The following is an 18,903-nucleotide window of genomic DNA, read 5'->3' on the forward strand; positions in this document are numbered from 1 at the left end:
AAAAAAAAAAAAAAGGATAAGAAATGCATTTACTAATAAACTACGGGTCAAAGAAAGTATCACAATACAAAGTATAAAATAATTTGAACTCAAGGAAAAATCTACATATGTAAATATGTGGGGTGAAATTATACTTAAAAGGAAAACACTTATTAGAAAAGTAATCGGTGGCATCAAGGTCCCCTTAGAAGCTAGGAGAAAATATCAGGTAAGTAGCAAGTACTTTTAAGTTTACTGAACATAATAGCTCAGTATTGGTTAAAAATTGAAATTCCTGTATGGACAAAAATTTTTAGTAATGAGGTGATAAGGTCTTAATACATCTATTATTAATTATGTTAAACACAATAGCAGTTGAAGAGGTCTTTATGAATTTTTAAATTTTTTAATACCTTTATATCAATTACAAAGTATTTTCTCCCTATGTCATCTGAGAGTTTTATTTATAAATGAGCATATGAAATGATTTTAAAGGTATAAGGTACTGTGGCCGGGCGTGGTAGCTCACACCTGTAATCCCAGAACTTTGGGAGGCCGAGGTGGGCGGATCACGAGGTCAGGAGATTGAGACCATTCTGGCTAACATAGTGAAACCCCGTCTCTGCTAAAAATAGAAAAAATTAGCCGGGCAAGCTATTCGGGAGGCTGAGGCAGGAGAATGGCATCAACCCAGGAGGTGCAGCTTGCAGTGAGCTGAGATCGCGCCACTGCACTCCAGCCTGAGCGACAGAGCAAGACTCCATCTCAAAAAAAAAAAAAAAAAAGAAAAGAAAAGAAAAGAAAAGAAAAAGGTATAAGGTACTGCTTGTGAACTGATAATGTTTTCAGAAACTAGTTAAAATGGCTTTCTTGTTTATTAGTTATATTTAGGACACTGAGAAATAACCAGGAATAACAATTACATAAAATAAAAGGAGCTGTTAAAATAATTAAGAAAACAAATGACTTTTTTCCTACTCGGATGATATTCAGATTTATACAACAGTACTTTTCTGCCTAGCTATGGTTGCCAAAGACTTGCTCCTGATCAAATAAGACTTCAAAATAATTCTAGAGAAAAAATAATTTAAAAACCAAGTATGACACTTTAAAAAAACAAAAACAAACAAACAAACAAAAAAAACACACAACAACAACTTTAGAGTCCCAGGTGGGTGGATCACTTGAGGCCAGGAGTTCGAGACCAGCCTGACCAACATAATAAAACCCCGACTTTACTAAAAATACAAAAATTAGCCAGGCATGGTGGCAGGCACCTAGAATCTCCGCTTCTTGATGACTGAGGCATGAGAACTGCTTGAACCCGGGAGGTAGAGGTTGCAGTGAGCTGAGAAAGGACCACTGAACTCCAGCTTAGGCAACAGAGTGAGACTTTGTCTGAAAATAAACTTAATTTAATTTAATTTAAAAAATAAAAATTGTATATTTTACTAACAAAAAAAGTGATATCTTTTTTAACACATTACTGGGGTGTTACTGTTAATTAAAATGAAGTTTTGTAAACAACACTACAATCTCATGTTATTTGCCAATGAGAAATATTACTAGTTTGTAGGCCCCGGCCTGCTTTCTTAAAGAAAAAAAAAAAAAAGTTTCTTATCCCATATCTTTAAGTGGCTGTAGAAAATCATCAAGCCAATAAAATTGGTAAAGACAAATTCTGGAAATGTATGGACTTCCCTCAGTTTTCTATCCTGCCTTGATAAGCTGCTTGCTAAGCTATGAACCAACTTTAAAAGGATAAATGGGCCAGTGTAACAATCACAGGTCTAACAACAAATGCTTGGGGCCAGTGACAAATGCTGAGGGAGGATGAGCTAATTCTAGTAACCCAAACTGCCTATGCCATGGGTGACAGCCTGGGAGAGAGAATGGGATTTCATTACAAGAGAATAACGTGGGTGAGAGCCAGGGAAGTGTGGCATGTTGTTGATGAGCATGGAAGTGCTTCATGTTAGCAATGCATTTCTGTGCTCTCCTGACCAAGAGGGAGCGCCAGAGGCTGTCATAGGAGAGAAAACCTTTGCAACTATCTTCAGTAGTATCCCCAAAATGTAAACAGATTCAAATGAAATGTTAGTTATCTAAACTTAAAAAAACAACAGAGCATATACAGAATTCTCAAGAGGAGGTGAGAAAAAGATCCAGTGAGAAACAAAACAAATCAAAATGAAGAAAAAAAGAAGATGCAAATAATAATGGGGTATCTTAGTGGCCAGCAAAGAAGGGGAGAATAACTGCCAAGAAATAAGGTGCTGCTTGTCTCTCTAGTTACCTTTCAATCTTTATGTTCTGGTACTTACTTTAAAACTTTACTACATTTTCTGCTCTGTGTTTCTTGATGCTCTATGAATCTGTTCAACTCATCAATTTCCCCTTGTTGTTTTCCACGTCCTTCTTTTTGTTTTTCTGCAAAGAGACTGGGAAAGTTGGAGGACTACCCAGGTTTCCTCAGCAGGGGCACGCAGGCTTGTATGTTCGTTCCTTCTACAGTCAACCACAAGAAGGGAGGATGCTTTATCATCTACCACTTGTGAGGCATTAGGACTCCTCCAGACTAGACCTGATCTGCTATACCCAATGACCCATTTAGGGGAACCTAAAAATTACAGAAAGGGAGATCATTGAAAAACAAAAATAAAAAATAAAATGAACAAAAACAGCAAACCCACAGTGATTAAAACAGAGTGCTGGAGAAAACACACAGCAGTGTAAAATTTTAAAAGAAATGCAGTAAGAGCAAGATATACAAGACTTTCTAGATTAAAAATTAGCTATTATTTTTTAGGTAGCAGTATAATACATGGAATAAAGAAAAATCTGGCCTCTGTGGAAAACTCATTTAATGGTCTAAAAAACTATTCCAAAATCAAATTAAAAATATAAAGAAATAGAAATCATAAAGAAAAATGATTAAGGGGGAGAATATGGATCCATGAAAACCAACACGAACATATTAGAAGGAGCCATAATGGGTAACATCCCGAGCTGATGATAAGGACATCCACATGGAAGAGCTTCCCAGTGTGGGATGTCTGAGCTTAAATGGGATGAGGAAGACATTCCTGTGGTAAGGGGATAGCCTGGCACATGGGGGCAGAAACTGAGCAGAATGAGAAGGGAATCTCCAGGGGGCTGCAGCCCAGCACAGGGTATTTAGTCTAACAGGTAAGGAGGGAATCCATCCAGTGTGATGGGTTGGAGCCAGAGCAGGGTGAGAAAAGCTTTCACTGGAGGGGACCCAGTGTGGGATGTTAGAGACAGAGGGATGAAGAGGATATTCTTGTACATGAGGTACATGGTCCTATGTGGAGTATCTGAGTCTGAGTTGGAAAATAGAGTGTCTATGTGAAGAAAACAGAGTGGGATGAGAAGTCTGCGCTGGTTTGAAACTGTGCTGGAGAGCGAGGGGCAGAGTCTCAGAGTGGGTTGATGAAGATTTGCCGGAAGGTGCATCAGTAGTGATGGGAGATTGGCACATTCTAGTTTCAATGAAATAAATAAGTATATTAAATCCAAGGGAAGCCAGGTTTCTCAGTATACAAGAGGGCAGTCAAAAATATAGGGCAAGCAAAACAAACCATGTGGGCTTTACATTGGAAGTATTGGTATATGCCCACTGCTTTCAAAAGGAATAGATAAATGTTTAAATAATTTTAGACATGATATGTTTATGTGTGTATATATACAAGACATGTTTATATGTATACATAACTTTTAAAGTTCTGTCCATTGAGAAGGTTTGGGAGAACATTTTTAAAAAGGACTACATCTAGCACCCAGATATTGGCTTCTGAATGTCATTTTCTAGAAAAATGATCAGGGCAAATTTAGGCATTATAAAGATGACAGATGCTACCTTCCTCCACTATGACTCTAATTCTACATAATAAATTATAAAATAATTATAAGAAAATTCAGAAAAGTTATATTTTTCCTTAACATGACTATATTTCTTCTTTGCTTAAAATGTGAAAAAAAAACTAAGTTATTTTAAAAGAAAAATGTGCCTTATATTGTTGATCCACTAAGGACATACTTGGCCTGAGCACTGGATAATTCATCTCGTAAATATGGATTAACTGGTTGTCTCATTCTTCACCTTCTATAACTCGTTTATTTTCCTGAACTGATCTGTTTTGCTATGCATTTGTCCTCTGTCAGCCTGCACTAGGAAGGGAAGCTGTAGTAAGTTTACTTTTGTGACCGTAAGAGGAAGATGAGTTAGGAACAAAGCTGCCATTTATCCAAGGTCTAGCAAAGACTACGATGTAGAGACACAACTTCTAGTGACTCTTTTGTGGACATCCTCCTCGTGATAATAATACGTTGATAAACTAAGCCACACATAAATGACGACATTAATTCGGTATCAAGTGATGTATAGCAGAGGGAGGAGTTTTGACTGTGGATAACGAATGAAATCACAGCTCTTTGGCCACAGGTGATATAAAAATGTAGTGAAGTTTCAACATAGAGAACTTCATAGAACTTCACTCTGTGGATCTGTCTCACTCTGCAAGATTAATATAGTTAGTGCACATGTCCTGGGTATAAATACCTCAATGTGGCTTCCCTTGTGCTACCTAGAACCATTGCTATATGGGCAGAAGCCCAAAGCCTGGAATGACAGGGAAAGTACATTCTCCAGGTGACTGTGATGAACTGACTTGAGCTGTTAACGATGGTAGTTGCTTACTTCATTGACTGATTTTTCTCTTTTCTCCTACCACAGAGGATAACTGAGTGTCCTTAAAGGTATAAAGATTTGTAAAGGCCTCATGAGAATGATGATGATGATGATAGTAACAATAACTACAACTACAATTAAGTTGTTAGTAGCAGTATTGAACACTTCATATAGACTGTTTCATGTAGTCCTCAAAACAATTATAATAATGATATCTATACCATCATTATAACCTTTGGAAAAGATATAAATTAAGGCTCAGAAATGTTAAGACTATGCCTACAACAGCATGGTTAGTAATAAGTGAAGGCTTAATAGTAACCTTGATCAACATTTGTGAATGTTAAACATTTAATTAGGAATAACAGATGTGCTTTGTAGTTCGTAATAGGAGGCAGAAGGACATTTTCCTCATGTCCCTCAAAACAAGTCTGCACACAGCTATCTTTTCTAAAGATCTTGCTGATTTTGACTAAACCTACACTGAAGCCATTGCAGTATGCAAAGATAAGTAAAAAAAAATTTAAAACACTTTAAAAATACAGGTTTTCTCCATAAGTAGCAGAAAATAATGTGCCTGGATTTCTTGTAAATAATCCGCTATATCTGAATCAAAAACTTAGAATTGCCTTATGTAAGTATACCGCAAACTATGCCTTGACAACACAGATATGGCCTTTGGCTTTCAAGAGCTGCCCAGGGTTGAAAAATCCTTGATCTATACCAGAGTGTGCCTATTCTTGTTTTAGTGTATGTATATAAACAAACACACACTAGCCCATCTGTTGGGTTTGTCATTCACTATTTACAGCAAATCTTCAGTTTGAAAGTCTGATCAATATAACCTTAGAATCATGCAGAGTCATCTGGCCCAGATTGAGATTTACCCTTGGAACAACAACAACAACAAAAATCAGTAAGGGGAAAAATGAGAATTTGATTTATAAACACCAGTACATTTAGGGGCTTTAATCAGTGGGCAAAGGAAGTAAACTATCATCACAGGAAAATCCAGCATTTTCAAAAGAATGTTTCTTAGAATTTGCCTGAATTCATCAATACTCACATTTATTGTACTGGATAATCTCACAGTTAGAGCTTATTATTTTAAGAATACTTCCGGCAGTATTCTGGGACGTCAATTACACAGGGATTAAACCAAACCACAAAGCAAGATGCTCTGATTGCTCTTACAATTTCTCTTTTTGTTTTTGTTTTTTTTCTTCTCAGTTTCCAGCTATAGCATTTAGAGGATATCCTCAGACTAGCTGAATTTAAAGATTAAAACGGATGGGAAAATAGTTCCGAATTTATTTACATGTAGACTTCCTCTGCTATTACTTTCTTCCTTCAGAAAACTGACTCCTTCAAAACAAGATATATGAATTTTATCTTGCTTCCACACTCTGGAAGACAGGGAAAGTTTTGTTTTTCTATGACAAATATGAAAATATTGTTGTCTCAATGACACGAAAAGACTGCATTCGCTCACAAGAAACTGTTTACATAAAAATTCCTGTGGAAATTAGAGTAGAAATTAATGTTTCCAACATAATTATGTCCTCATTTAGATCATCGACTCTAGGTCTGAGAAACTCTAATGTAGTCTCACAGAATCCTGTTAGTTGACCAAAGAGCCTTAGGCAATAAAGTGGTTCAAAAGGAAGTAGATTTTAATAAAAACCTAAATGAGTAGCATCAGAAAACTGAGCCTACTATACATTACAAATAATTAAAACTTCTTCTACAGAGAGAGCTATCTTTTACTCACTAATGTGTGACTAGCCTCAAATGTCAAAAAAGCCAAGAAAGAAAACTCATAAAAGGTGAAAAGGAAACGAAGCAGAATAACAACAGCATTTGGAACACAAAAGCATAGGCAGCAAAACTTTGTTATTAGTATACGAGAGAGATTTAAGAAGCCACGCTGCTATCAATGCCTAGCAGCATTATTGTCAGCAGAATGAATCTCAACCCAGGAAGACGAGGACTACATGAGGAGGAAAGAGTGATTTAAAAAGTCAGACGTGGACACGTTGGATGCACTGCAATCAATTTTCGATGTTTTAGTTAGCCATGAAATATATATTATTAGGCCATTACTATGGTTCTTTTTCTCCGATTATTTGTTTCAAAATTAAAAGTTAAAGAAATTCATACTAGTGTTGCTTAAGTAAAAACACCAGGACCTACTATCTCATCGTGGTCATGTGGTCCAGGTAGAAAATATTTTAATTTTCTTTAGTAGGCCAGGAATTGAAAAGTCTCTTAGGAATTACTCCTGGTTTGGGTCCACTTACAGGCTACGTGTGTGGGTGTGTCTACCATATTACAACTTTTCAGTCAATGAAAGACTACATGTGCAACAGTGGTCCCATAAGATTATAATGGAGCTGAAAACTTCCTACCACCTAGCAGCCATGGGAGCATTTTTTCTATATTTTAAAATGTACAGATACACAAATACCATTGTGTTACAATAGTTTCAGTACAGTAACATGCTCTACAGGTTTGTAGCTTAGGGGCAATAGGCTACACAGAAGCCTAGATGTGTAGAGGTTTACGTGCATATACTTTTCAATGTTCATAAATGACAAAATAGCCTAGTGACACATTTCTCAGAATCTATCTCTATTATTAAACAGTGCATAGCTGTATAGTAATTACTATCTATCAATTGATAGCTACACACACAAAAATATAGTCTTCACCAGTTCATGTTGCTATAACAAATTGTCACAACCTGGGTGGCTTAAATGACATACATTAATGTCACAAAGTTGTGCAGAGGCTGGGAGATACAAGATCAGTGTGACAGCAGATAATATCTGGTGAGAGCATGCTTCCTGGTTTGCTGATGGCCATCTTCTTACTGTATCTCTACATGGCAAAGGGCAGAGAGCAAAGATACGGGGCTAGCTCTCTCTCTCTTACTATAAGGACACTAATCTTATCATGGCAGCTCCATCCTCATGGCCTACTTACATCACAAAGTCCCCATATCCCAAAACCACCACATTAGGGGTTCCATATATGAATCTGGGGGGGGGACACAAGTATTCAATCCCAAGCATTTCACTCCTACCCATTAAAATGCATGTCCTTCTGACAATCAAAATATATTTTTCCATTCCAACAGCCCCATAATTCTTAACTGCTCCAGAATCAACTCCGTTTAAAGTCCAAAGTCTCATCTAAATATTATCTAAATCAGATATGGGTGAAACTCAAGGTATAATTCATTTTGAGGCAAAATTCCTCTCCAACTATAAACCTATAAAACCAAAAATATTATGTGCTCCCAAAATATAACAGTGGGAAAGACATAACATAGGAATTCCCATTCTAAAATGGAGAAATGGGAAAGAGAGGAGGTAATAGGTCTCAAGAAAGTCCAAAACCTAGCAAGACAAACTCCATGAGATCTCAAAGCTCAAGGATATTCCTCTCTAGCTTGATGCTCTGCCCTCCATGCCCACTGAGTTGTCAATCTCATCCCTAACAGCTTAATGGAGTAATGCCCATGCCACAGCTCCCTTTCAGTGGCTCATTTATATTCTCTGCTGGGGCAGGAGTCACTCCTAGGGCTCCCATGGGCAGCCCCAAACTCACAGCTTTTCTTTCAGGCCTTTTGCCCTGTTGAAACCTAGGCAGTGGCCCCACTGATCTGTGAATCACCTGGGTCCTTCTTTCCTTTTCTTGAAAGAAAATCACATTGGTAGCCTTCCTTCATTTCATCTTATTTTCTCTGTTCCCTTTCTTTCCAACTTGCAATGTTTATGCTAGTATAATACTATCTCCATTCCTGGTTTGTGTTGAGATAGCTGATTAAGTCCATGGGTCACACTCATACTAATCTCCTTATCAACGTGTCAGCAGATTCAGTGTCTGGTGAGGACCTGTCTCCTGGTTTGCAGATGGCCATTTTCTTATTCTATTTTCATATGACAGAGAACAGAGTAGGCTAACTCTCTTCCTCTTCTTCTAGGGGTGCTAATTTCATCATGGGAGTTCCACTCTCATGATCTAATTACTTACCAAAGTACTTATTAATTTGGGGAGGACACAAACATTTAGTGCATAGCATGTATATTCTTTTTTTCTCATAGAAGATGCAAATTGGCTTTGCAATATATTGTATAATAGACTTTACCCCAAGCTTAAACTAAAGCTTAACTAAAGCTTTCTCTTTAGTCTTATCTAATGGTGGCATTTTTGTATGCAGCCCCATGCATACCTCAAGGCCTGGGAGTAAGATAGTTGACATTTTGGGGGAACAAAACCTCATCATCTTCTTCAAAATGCACAGGTTTTCCTAAAGGTCTTACCAATAGAGTTTATTCCTCTGTCCTCTGCCAACCCACTCTCTTACTGTCTAATTAATCTCCTTGATCTAACGCTGCCTCATGACTTTAGCACCCAGACAGTGGTCTGTATTTCTCTGTTTTCACACCACCTTCTGTCAACATAAACAAACTTATAGAATTGCAAAGATAAATCGAAAAATACATGATGATATTCAAAGATTTCAATACTCTTCTCTCAATAACTGAATGAACAATAACACAGAAAATCAATAAAGATATATAAGACTTAAAGTGATATCAAAGAACTTGAACTAACTGGCATGCATAGAACATTCAACAATAGAATATACATTCTTACTGTCTGCAAAGAGAAACAAAATTAATTATAAGACATAGCAATTGAAATAATGAATTTGAAATGTTTTCTAACCACAGTGTGAGTACCTAAAAAATTACAGAAAGATGTATAAACAATTATAGAAGACACAAAATCAAAATAACATACATCCAAATAACTCACCTCAAAAGAAAAACTATGAAACATTTTCATCTAAATGAAAATGATAACATAATATTTTTAAAACATGCGTAGTGTCACTACACCAGTACTTACAAGGAAAATTATGGCTCTAAATGCCTATTTGAAATGAAAATAGATCTCAAATTTATTATCTTAGTTTGCATCATAAGAAGCTATAAAATAGCAAATCAAAACTAAAGTAGACAGAAGTGAAATAAACAAAGGGGGATATAGATGGACTATAAAACAGATAAACAATAGAGAAAAATCAGTAGTTCAAAGCCTGGTTCGTTCAGAAGTTCCATAAAATTGATAAACTTCTAAGCATACTCATTAGGAAAAATAAAAAGTGATAGATTACTGTTACCAGGAAAGGCAGAGGTAGCACTACCATAGATGTTACAGATATTAAAAGGATATGGGAATATTATAAAATATTTATGCCAATAAATTTGACAACTTAGGTGAAATAGATTAATTTCTTGAGCACATATTAACAAAGCTCACTCTAGTGTAACTAAGATCACTTCCTCTGCCAAAAAATAATCCTGGCCCATAAGACTTTCCTGATTTAATTCTGCCAATATTTATTAAAGGAATAATTACCACTTCTAATCAAACTATTACAGAAAATTGAGGAAGAGGTAATACTACTAAGTTCATTCTACAAGGCCAACATTTCTATACTAAAGCCAGACAGTAAAGAAAGAATTAAAACCTTCATTGGGACCATTTATTCCTGGGATGCAAGGGTAGTTCAACATAGAGAAGACAATTAATAAATGTGATATACCATGTTAACAGAATAAAGGACAAAAACCATATGATCATCACAATAGATGCAGGAAAAGCTTTTGATAAAATGCAACATCCTTTTATGATAAAAATTCTAAATAAATTAAGCATAGAAGAAATGTACCTCAACGCAACAAAGGGCATACATAAAAAGCCTATGACAGGCTGGGTGCGGTGGCTCACACCTGTAATCCTGCACTTTGGGAAGCTGAAGTGGATGGATCATCTGAGGTCAGGAGTTCAAGACCAGCCTGGCCAACATGGTGAAACCCCCTCTCTCTACTAAAAATACAAAATATTAGCTGGATATGGTGGTGGGTGCCTGTAATCCCAGCTACTCAGGTGGCTGAGACAAGAGAATTGCTTGAACTTGGGAGGTGGAGGCTGCAGGGAGCCAAGATTGTGCTGTTGCACTCCAGCCTGGGCAACAAGAGCAAAACTCTGTCTCAAAAAAAGAAAACGAAAGAAAAGAAAAAGAAAAGCCTGTGACCAACATTTGTAGGGAGAAATCCTGAAACTACTGCTATGGAATAAAAGATGAAATGCTCCTGATTATTGTAAATACAAAATTGCATGCAGGATTGTGCAAAGACAATGCCATGTTGGGCTGCCAGAATGAGCCAATGGCACATGATGTGCTTCCCCCTGCAGAGAGCCTATGAACGGACGTGCAGTCAGGGAGGTTTCACATCACCAAGATTCCTATCCCAGAAAAGCAGATGTTTATAGCTCTGGGAATGGAATGTGATCCTTGTGGAGAACCTATAAATGGACATACGAGGGGCACCTGTTCATATGGATAAGATAGGGCTATAAACACCCTTATCTTGCCACAGCTCTTCTAGGCCTCTTTAGGGTTAAGTCAGACTCCCTTAGAATTTCTGGTCTAACCGGTTGTCTAGCTTCACATCCTGTTTCTATGGATTGTTTGTAACCAGCTTTTGCTGCATTTGTTACTGCTGATTAATATCTTGCTAATCAAAGGTTATGCAAAGACTGCGTTTCTGTTTTAAGTCTCTGTTAGAAATTACTGATGCACACACTATATTGTAAATTCTTATCTCTGTATATTGTACTTCTGCATACAGGTGTTATGTTGAAGAATTACTTCTTCCTCATGTGATCATCTCACCTCATAATCAAATGACCCTAAATCCCTCACTAACCTACCCCTGCCCTCACTAAACTTAAGAATAAATGCTGGTATATCCAGTGCATTGGCAGCATCACAGGACCAGAAGGCAGTGTCTCCCTTGGACCCAGCTTTCACTATCTTTTGTGTGTCTATCATTTCTCAACCTGCCAATCTGCCTGGGAACAAACAGAGAGCCTCACTGCATTGAGGGCTGTGGCCAGATCCCGCAATAAACATTAAGCTAAGGTGAAAAGTTGAAAGCTTTTCCTATAAGATTATGAATAAGACAGGGATGCCTGTTTTCACCACTACTATTCAACACAGTATTGTAAGCTCTAGCCAAAACAATTTGACAAGGAAAAGAAATAAAAGATATCCAAATAGGAAAGGAAAAAGTTTCATTGTCTTTGTTTGCTGATGATATGATTTTTTATAGGCAACTTTAAAGACTGCACCAAAAACTGTTAGAACTGATAAACAAATCCAAGAATATTTTAGGGTACAAAATCAACATACAAAAATTACTAGCATTTCTTCACTCTAATAAATTATCTGAAAAAAATAAGAAATTAAGCCCATCTACAGTAGTATAAAAAATACTTAGGGGTAAATTTCACTAAAGAATGAAAGATCAGCATACTGAAACAATAAATCATTGATGAAAGAAATTATAGAAGTCATAAATAAATGGAAAGCTACCCCATGCTCATTATGAAAGTATTAACATTGTTTAAGTGTCTATACCACACAAAGAAATCTGTAGATTCAATGTAATCCCTGTCGAAACTCCAATGTTATTTAATATAGAAATAGAAAAAGAATCTTAAAATTTGTTCAGAACCATAAAAGACCTCAAATAGACAAATTAATCTTGAGCAAAAAGAACAAAGCTGGTGTTATTATGTTACCTGCCCTCAAAATATACTACAAAGCTATTCTAATCAAAACAACATGGCACTACCATAAAAACAGACACAATGATCACAATGATCAATGAAAAGATATAGCACCCAGAAATACATACGTATATTTATGGTCAATTGATTTTTGACCACGGTACCAAGAACACACAATGGAGACAGAACAGTCTTCAACAAATGGTACTGGGAAAACTTGACTTCATCGCATCAGTATTCACAGTAGCTAAAATATGGAGGCAACCTAGGTGTACATCATAAATGGATAAAGAAGCCAGGCACAATGGCTCACACCTGTAGTCCCAGCACTTTGGGAAGCCAAAACAGGAGAATCTCTTGAACTTAGGAGGCAGAGGTCGCAGTGAGCAGAGATCGCACCACTGCACTCTATCCAGCCTAGGCAACAGCAAGGCTCTGTCTCAAAAAATAAATAAATACATACATAAATAAAATGCAGTGTATATAGATGGTGAAATACTATTCAGCCTTGAAAGGAGGTGGGGAGATCATTTTCAATAACATTAATGAGTCTGGAGAACATTAAGTTGAGTGAAAGAAACCAGGCACAGAAATACAAACAAAGCATGCATTCACATATAGGTGAAATCTAGAAATGCTGAACTCATGGAAGCACAGAATAGAATGGTGGTTACCAGAGACAGGGAAAAAGAGAGATATTGATCAATGAGTACAAAGTTCCAGTTAGGAGGAATAAGCTTTAGTGATGTACGGAATGGCAAATATAATAAATAATAAGTTGTATATCACAAAATTGCTAAAAGAGTAGATGTTAAATGTTTTTAACACAAAAAATAAGTATGTGAGGTGATGGATTTCTTAGTAAGCTGATTATATTATTCCACATTGTAAACAGATGTCAAAACATCACCTTGTACTCCATAAATATATATTTCTCAATTTAAAATTTAAAATAATAAAAGAATATAAAATTTATAATACAAATTCTCCATGAACACAATTTTAACAAATCAAATATCTAATATATAAGAAGAATTTCATGGCCAAATAGGATTTTAGCCAAGAAAAAAATTCTTAACATTGAAAACTAGTCAATAGAACATATCACTAAAAAAACTAAAAAGGAAAAGAATCATATGATCTTTCAAAAGATACAAGGAAAGCATTTGACAAATCCAACAATCCTTCCTGATAAAAATTCAGAGCAGAGTCAGAGGGAAAGGGAGTTTTCTTAAAAGATGAAAGATAACAAGTAAAAATTTACAGCTAACATCATATTTATATGCTTGCTTTCACAAAGCCAAAAAGGGACAAGGATATCTGCTCTCAGGAAATCTATTAAATATTGTACTGGAAGTATGATCCAGGTCAATCAGACATGATAAAGAAATAAAAGGTATCTAGATTTGAAAAGAAGAGATAGAGATGCCATAATTTACATAAGACCATATGATCTATATAGAACATCCTACATAACTAAAAATGTGCTACTAGAACTAACAAGTGAGTGCAGCAAGGTTGCATAGGTTAAATATGTGGAAAAAACCCTGTATTTCTACATAAACAGATCTAAAAACAAAACACCCTTGATTATCTCAATATGTCTATAGAAAAGGCTTTTAAGAAAGTTTAGCATCCCTTTATGTTAAAAATCCTCAACAAACTAGACATCGAAGGAACATAACTCAAAATAATAAGAGGCATCTTGGACAAAACCACAGGCAACATCGTACTAAATGGGAAAAAGCTGAAAGTATTCCCCTAAGAATCAGAACAAGACAAGATGTCCACTCTCACCACTCCTATGCAATATAGTACTGGAAGTCACAGACAGAACAATTAGGCAAGAGAAATAAACAAGAGGAGAGGAAGTTAAATGATTTCTTTTCACAGATGATACGATACAGTATCTAGAAAATCCCACAGTCTCTGCCCAAATGCACCTAGATTTGACAAACAACTTTAGCAAAGTTTCTGGATACCAAATCAATGCACAAAAATCAGTAGCATTTCTATACAACAAATAATGTCCAAGCTGAGAGTCAAATCAAGAACACAATCCCATTCAAAATAGCCACAAAAGAAATAACATACCTAGAAATACAGCCAGGGAGGTGACAAATCTGTATAACAGGATTATAAAACATTGTTGAAAGAAATCAAACGTAACAGAAAAAAAATAGAAAAAATATTCCATGTTCATGAATAGGAAGAATCGATGTTGTTAAAATGGTCATACTGCCCAAAGCAATTTACAGATCCAATGCTATTACAATCAACCAACCAATGACAATTTTCTCAGAATTAAAAAAAGATTATTCTAAAATTCATGTGAAACAAAAATAAGAGCTTGAATAGACAAAGAAATCCTAAGCAAAAAAAAAAAAAATTGGAAGTATCACACTACCCAACTTCAGACTATACTACAAGACTATAGTAATCAAAACAGCATGGTACTGATACAGAAACAGACACCTAGACAAATGGAACATTTGATCTTCAACAAAGTCAAAAATAACAAGCAAAGGGGAAAGGACTCCCTATTCAGTGGTGCTGTGATAACTGGCTAGTTATATGCAGAAGATTGAAACTGGACCCCTTCTTTTCACCATATACAAAAACAACTCAAGATAGATTAAAGATTTAAATATAAAACCTAAAAGTATAAAAACTCTAAAAGAAAACCTAGGAAATACTATTCTGGACATAGGACCTAGCAAAGAATTCATGATAAAGACTCCAAAAGCAACTGCAACAAAAATGGGACTTCAACTAAAGAGCTTCTGCACAGCAAAGGAAACTCTCAACAGAGTAAACAGATAACCAATAGAAAGTGAGAAAATATTTGCAAACTATGCAACTGACAAAAGTCTTGTATCCAGAATCTATAAGAAACTTAAGCAAATCAACAAGCAAACCCCAACCAACCCCGTTAAAAAATCAGCCAAGAATATTAACAGATGCTTCTCAAAAGAATACATACAGACAGCCAACAAGCATATGAAAACATGATGAATATCACTAATATTAAAGAAATGCAAATCAGAGATGCCATCTCACACCAGGTTGAATAGTTATTATTAAAAAGTCTAAAAATAACATAGATTCTTGAGGTTGCATACAAAAGGGAAGGCTTATATACTGCTACTGGAAATTTATTTAGTTCAGCCACTGGGGAAATGAGTTTGGAGATTTCTCAAAGGATTTAAAATAGAACTACTATTTGACCCAGCAATCCCATTACTGAGTTTATACCCAAAGGAATATATATCTTTCTGCCATAAAGACACATGCATGCATATGTTCAGCACAGCACTTTCCACAATAGCAAAGACATGGAACCAAACTAGGTTCCCATGAATAGTGTGTTGGATAAAGAAAATGTGATACATATACATAATAGAATGCTACGCAGCCATAAAAAGAATGAAACTATGTCCTTTGCAGCAATATGAATACAGCTGGTGGCCATTATCCTAAGTGAATTAATGCAGAAACAGATAAGGACTATGTGTTTTCTTTTATAAGTAGGAGCTAAACACTGAGTACACATGGACACAAAGAAGGGAACAATAGACACTGGGGACTACTTGAGGGTGGAGAATGGGAGGATGGTGAGAATTAAAAAAAATACCACCTATTCGGTAATATGCTCATATCCTGAGTGAAAAAATAATCTGTACACAAAATACCCAGAGCATGCATTTACCCATGTAAAAAACCTGCACATATACCCCCTAAATAAAATCAAAGTTGGCAAAAACAGAAAACAATTATATGTCTAGATATTGTTCACAAGCAATTGAAAAGGGAACGAAAATACCATTTATAATAGCATCGGAAATTTGAAATGCTTAAGATAGATTTGGCAAAAGATAGAAAATAATTGTATATTGAAAACTACAAGATGTTGCTGAGAGAAAATAAAGTAGATCTAAAGATGTGCAAAGATATATGCCATATTCATGGATTGGAAGACACCATATTGTTAACATGTCAATTCTCCACAAACTGGTCTATGCATATAACATAAGCCCATTTGAAACTGTTAAGAGGCAGATTTTTATGAAATTGACAAACTGATTATAAAATTCATATGGGAATGGCAAGGACTGAGCATAGCCAAAATAATTTTGAAAAAGAGCAAAGTTGGAGGACAAATACTATCCAACTGCAAGATTTATTATAAAGTTACAATAATCATGACAGCATAATGACAGCATTAAAATAAATACATATTTCAATAGAACACAAACGAGTCCAGAAAAAAAAAAACCACACATAAGTGAACGATTTTGACAAAGATCCAAAAGTAATTAGGTGTACAACAAATAGCATTTCAACAAATTGTGCTAGCACAGTTGGATATCCATGTGTAGATAAAGTTACTTTAATTTATACCTCATGCCGTATTCAACAGTTTACTCAAAATGAATCATAGAAGTAAATGTAAACATATTTATAAAACTTCAAAAAATTGGGTTATACAAAGATTTGTATGTAATAACAAGCCATGACAGATTTTTAGGCAGTTCATTACACTGTATGATCTACCCACATCCACCAAAGCTATCTATACAAATGTTCATAGAAGCTTTAATTTTAGAAGCTAAAATTGGAAGCAACCCATATGTTCTTCAACAAGTGAATAAATAATTGTAGAGTATTAATACAATGAGTTACTACTAAGCAATAAAAGCATATGAACTATCAATACACATAACAACTTGGATAAACCTCAAATTATGTTAAATAAGTTAAGATAAAAAGTAGCCCACACTACACAATTCTAAGAAAATCAAACTAATATATATGTAGTGAAAAATAGAGAAGTGGTTGGCTAGGAACAAAAGGAGGGAGTTAGAGAGGAATAAGAATGAAAGGGAACAAGAAAGCCCTTAGGAGTGATAAATGTATTTATTATCTTGGTTCTACACTTATGTCAAAACTTACTGAATAGTACACTTTAAGAACAAGAGGTTTCTTTATTGTATGTCAATTTTACCTCAGTAGAGTTGTTTAAAATATACAGATTACATCATCAAAATGTCTTCTTTGATACCAAATTCTGTGGTCACATCTATACCTTGTTTTAATTGTCAAGTCTGTAGCATCTGATAGACCTTTTTCTTTCTCTTTGAGAAAAGGAATTAAAAATCCTGCCATCGTTCCTCTCTTTTCTCTCACCACTCTTTACCAGTCACTTTTTCAGGTTGCTCTATCTCTGCTTAAACTATCTCTGCTCATCTTTTCTATTTTGGAACACTTGTTGCAGCTCATCTTTTTCAGCCCAATGACTTAAACTTCCCTATCACATCCAAATGCAAGCCTCCAGCCTGTGTTCCTTTGAAGCATTTCAGATTCATATATTTCTAATTAGACAATATTCATACTGGGCTTCTTAGAGATATTATGTTTAGAATGTAACTATCAATTTTACCCCTGTGTTATTCTTCCCCAAGTTCTATTTCAGTAAATGGTAACACCAACTACCCCTTATGCTTAAAGATAAAATTGTAATTATTATCTTTGATTCTGTCCTTTTTCTCCCAGCTTCTACCCAATATAACACAGAGCCACATTGGCTTTATCTTCAATGTACAAGTAAATCCTATTATTTTTCAGCATTTTTACTATAACCATTATTGACTAAGCCATTATCACCTCTTAAATAGGCTATTGCAATAGTATTCTTACCCTCATGTAAACCATTTGCCACACAGTAGAGTGATATTTAAAATTGCAAATGAGACTTTTACTACTGGTTTACTTAAAACTCATCTATGACTGCTCATTACTCTTAAGACAAAATCCCAACTTTTTATAGCCTAAATGGCTCTACAATATTCTAACTTCACATCCTATCTCTTTTCTCCTGGGATCCAGGCACCCTGGATCTTCTAAGCCTTATGCACACTATGTTTGGTAAGGACTAGAATTACTTCTGATATTTTTTTCAGCTCATACAAAAATTGCTTTAGCAAAATGAGGGCCTAAGTCTGAAATATACACCATTTCAGTTCTCAGTGATAAAAACATTTCTGCCAACTTAACAACAGTAAAGAAACACAAAACAAGCTTGACTAAATGCTCATAAGCAAAAGCAGTCCTGCTGTGCTGATTGGAATTGCCTTAAGGCAGCAACAAATTCATCATTAAATGTTTTCAACCATCAACAGCTCTAAACTGCCGCATGCAGAATCAGTCACTTTTTCACCTAAACTTCCATAAAACTTTATATTGACACTTTTAAACCATTTGCTTATTAAGTAAATATAAGTATTTTGTTAAATGCCACCATGGCCATCTGGACTATGAGTTACTCAAGAATAGGATCCTATATTCTACAGAACCAAGATCATCTTTTGTACAACTTCACATCACTTCACATATATTGTCAACTCCAATTCTTCCTACTTTCTTTGACCAATTTACTCTTAGTCACTATCCAGTAATTGTCTTCTAAGAATAATGCTTGATATACAGCAAGCTTTCAATATATTTATTGAACTATTTATATTAAAGTACTGGCGATAATTTCTTGTGGTGGTAGAGTTAGG

This window comes from Rhinopithecus bieti, unplaced genomic scaffold, assembly GCF_001698545.2.
Source record: "Rhinopithecus bieti isolate Rb0 unplaced genomic scaffold, ASM169854v2 scaffold_10379, whole genome shotgun sequence".
NCBI classification, from domain to species: Eukaryota; Metazoa; Chordata; class Mammalia; order Primates; family Cercopithecidae; genus Rhinopithecus; species Rhinopithecus bieti.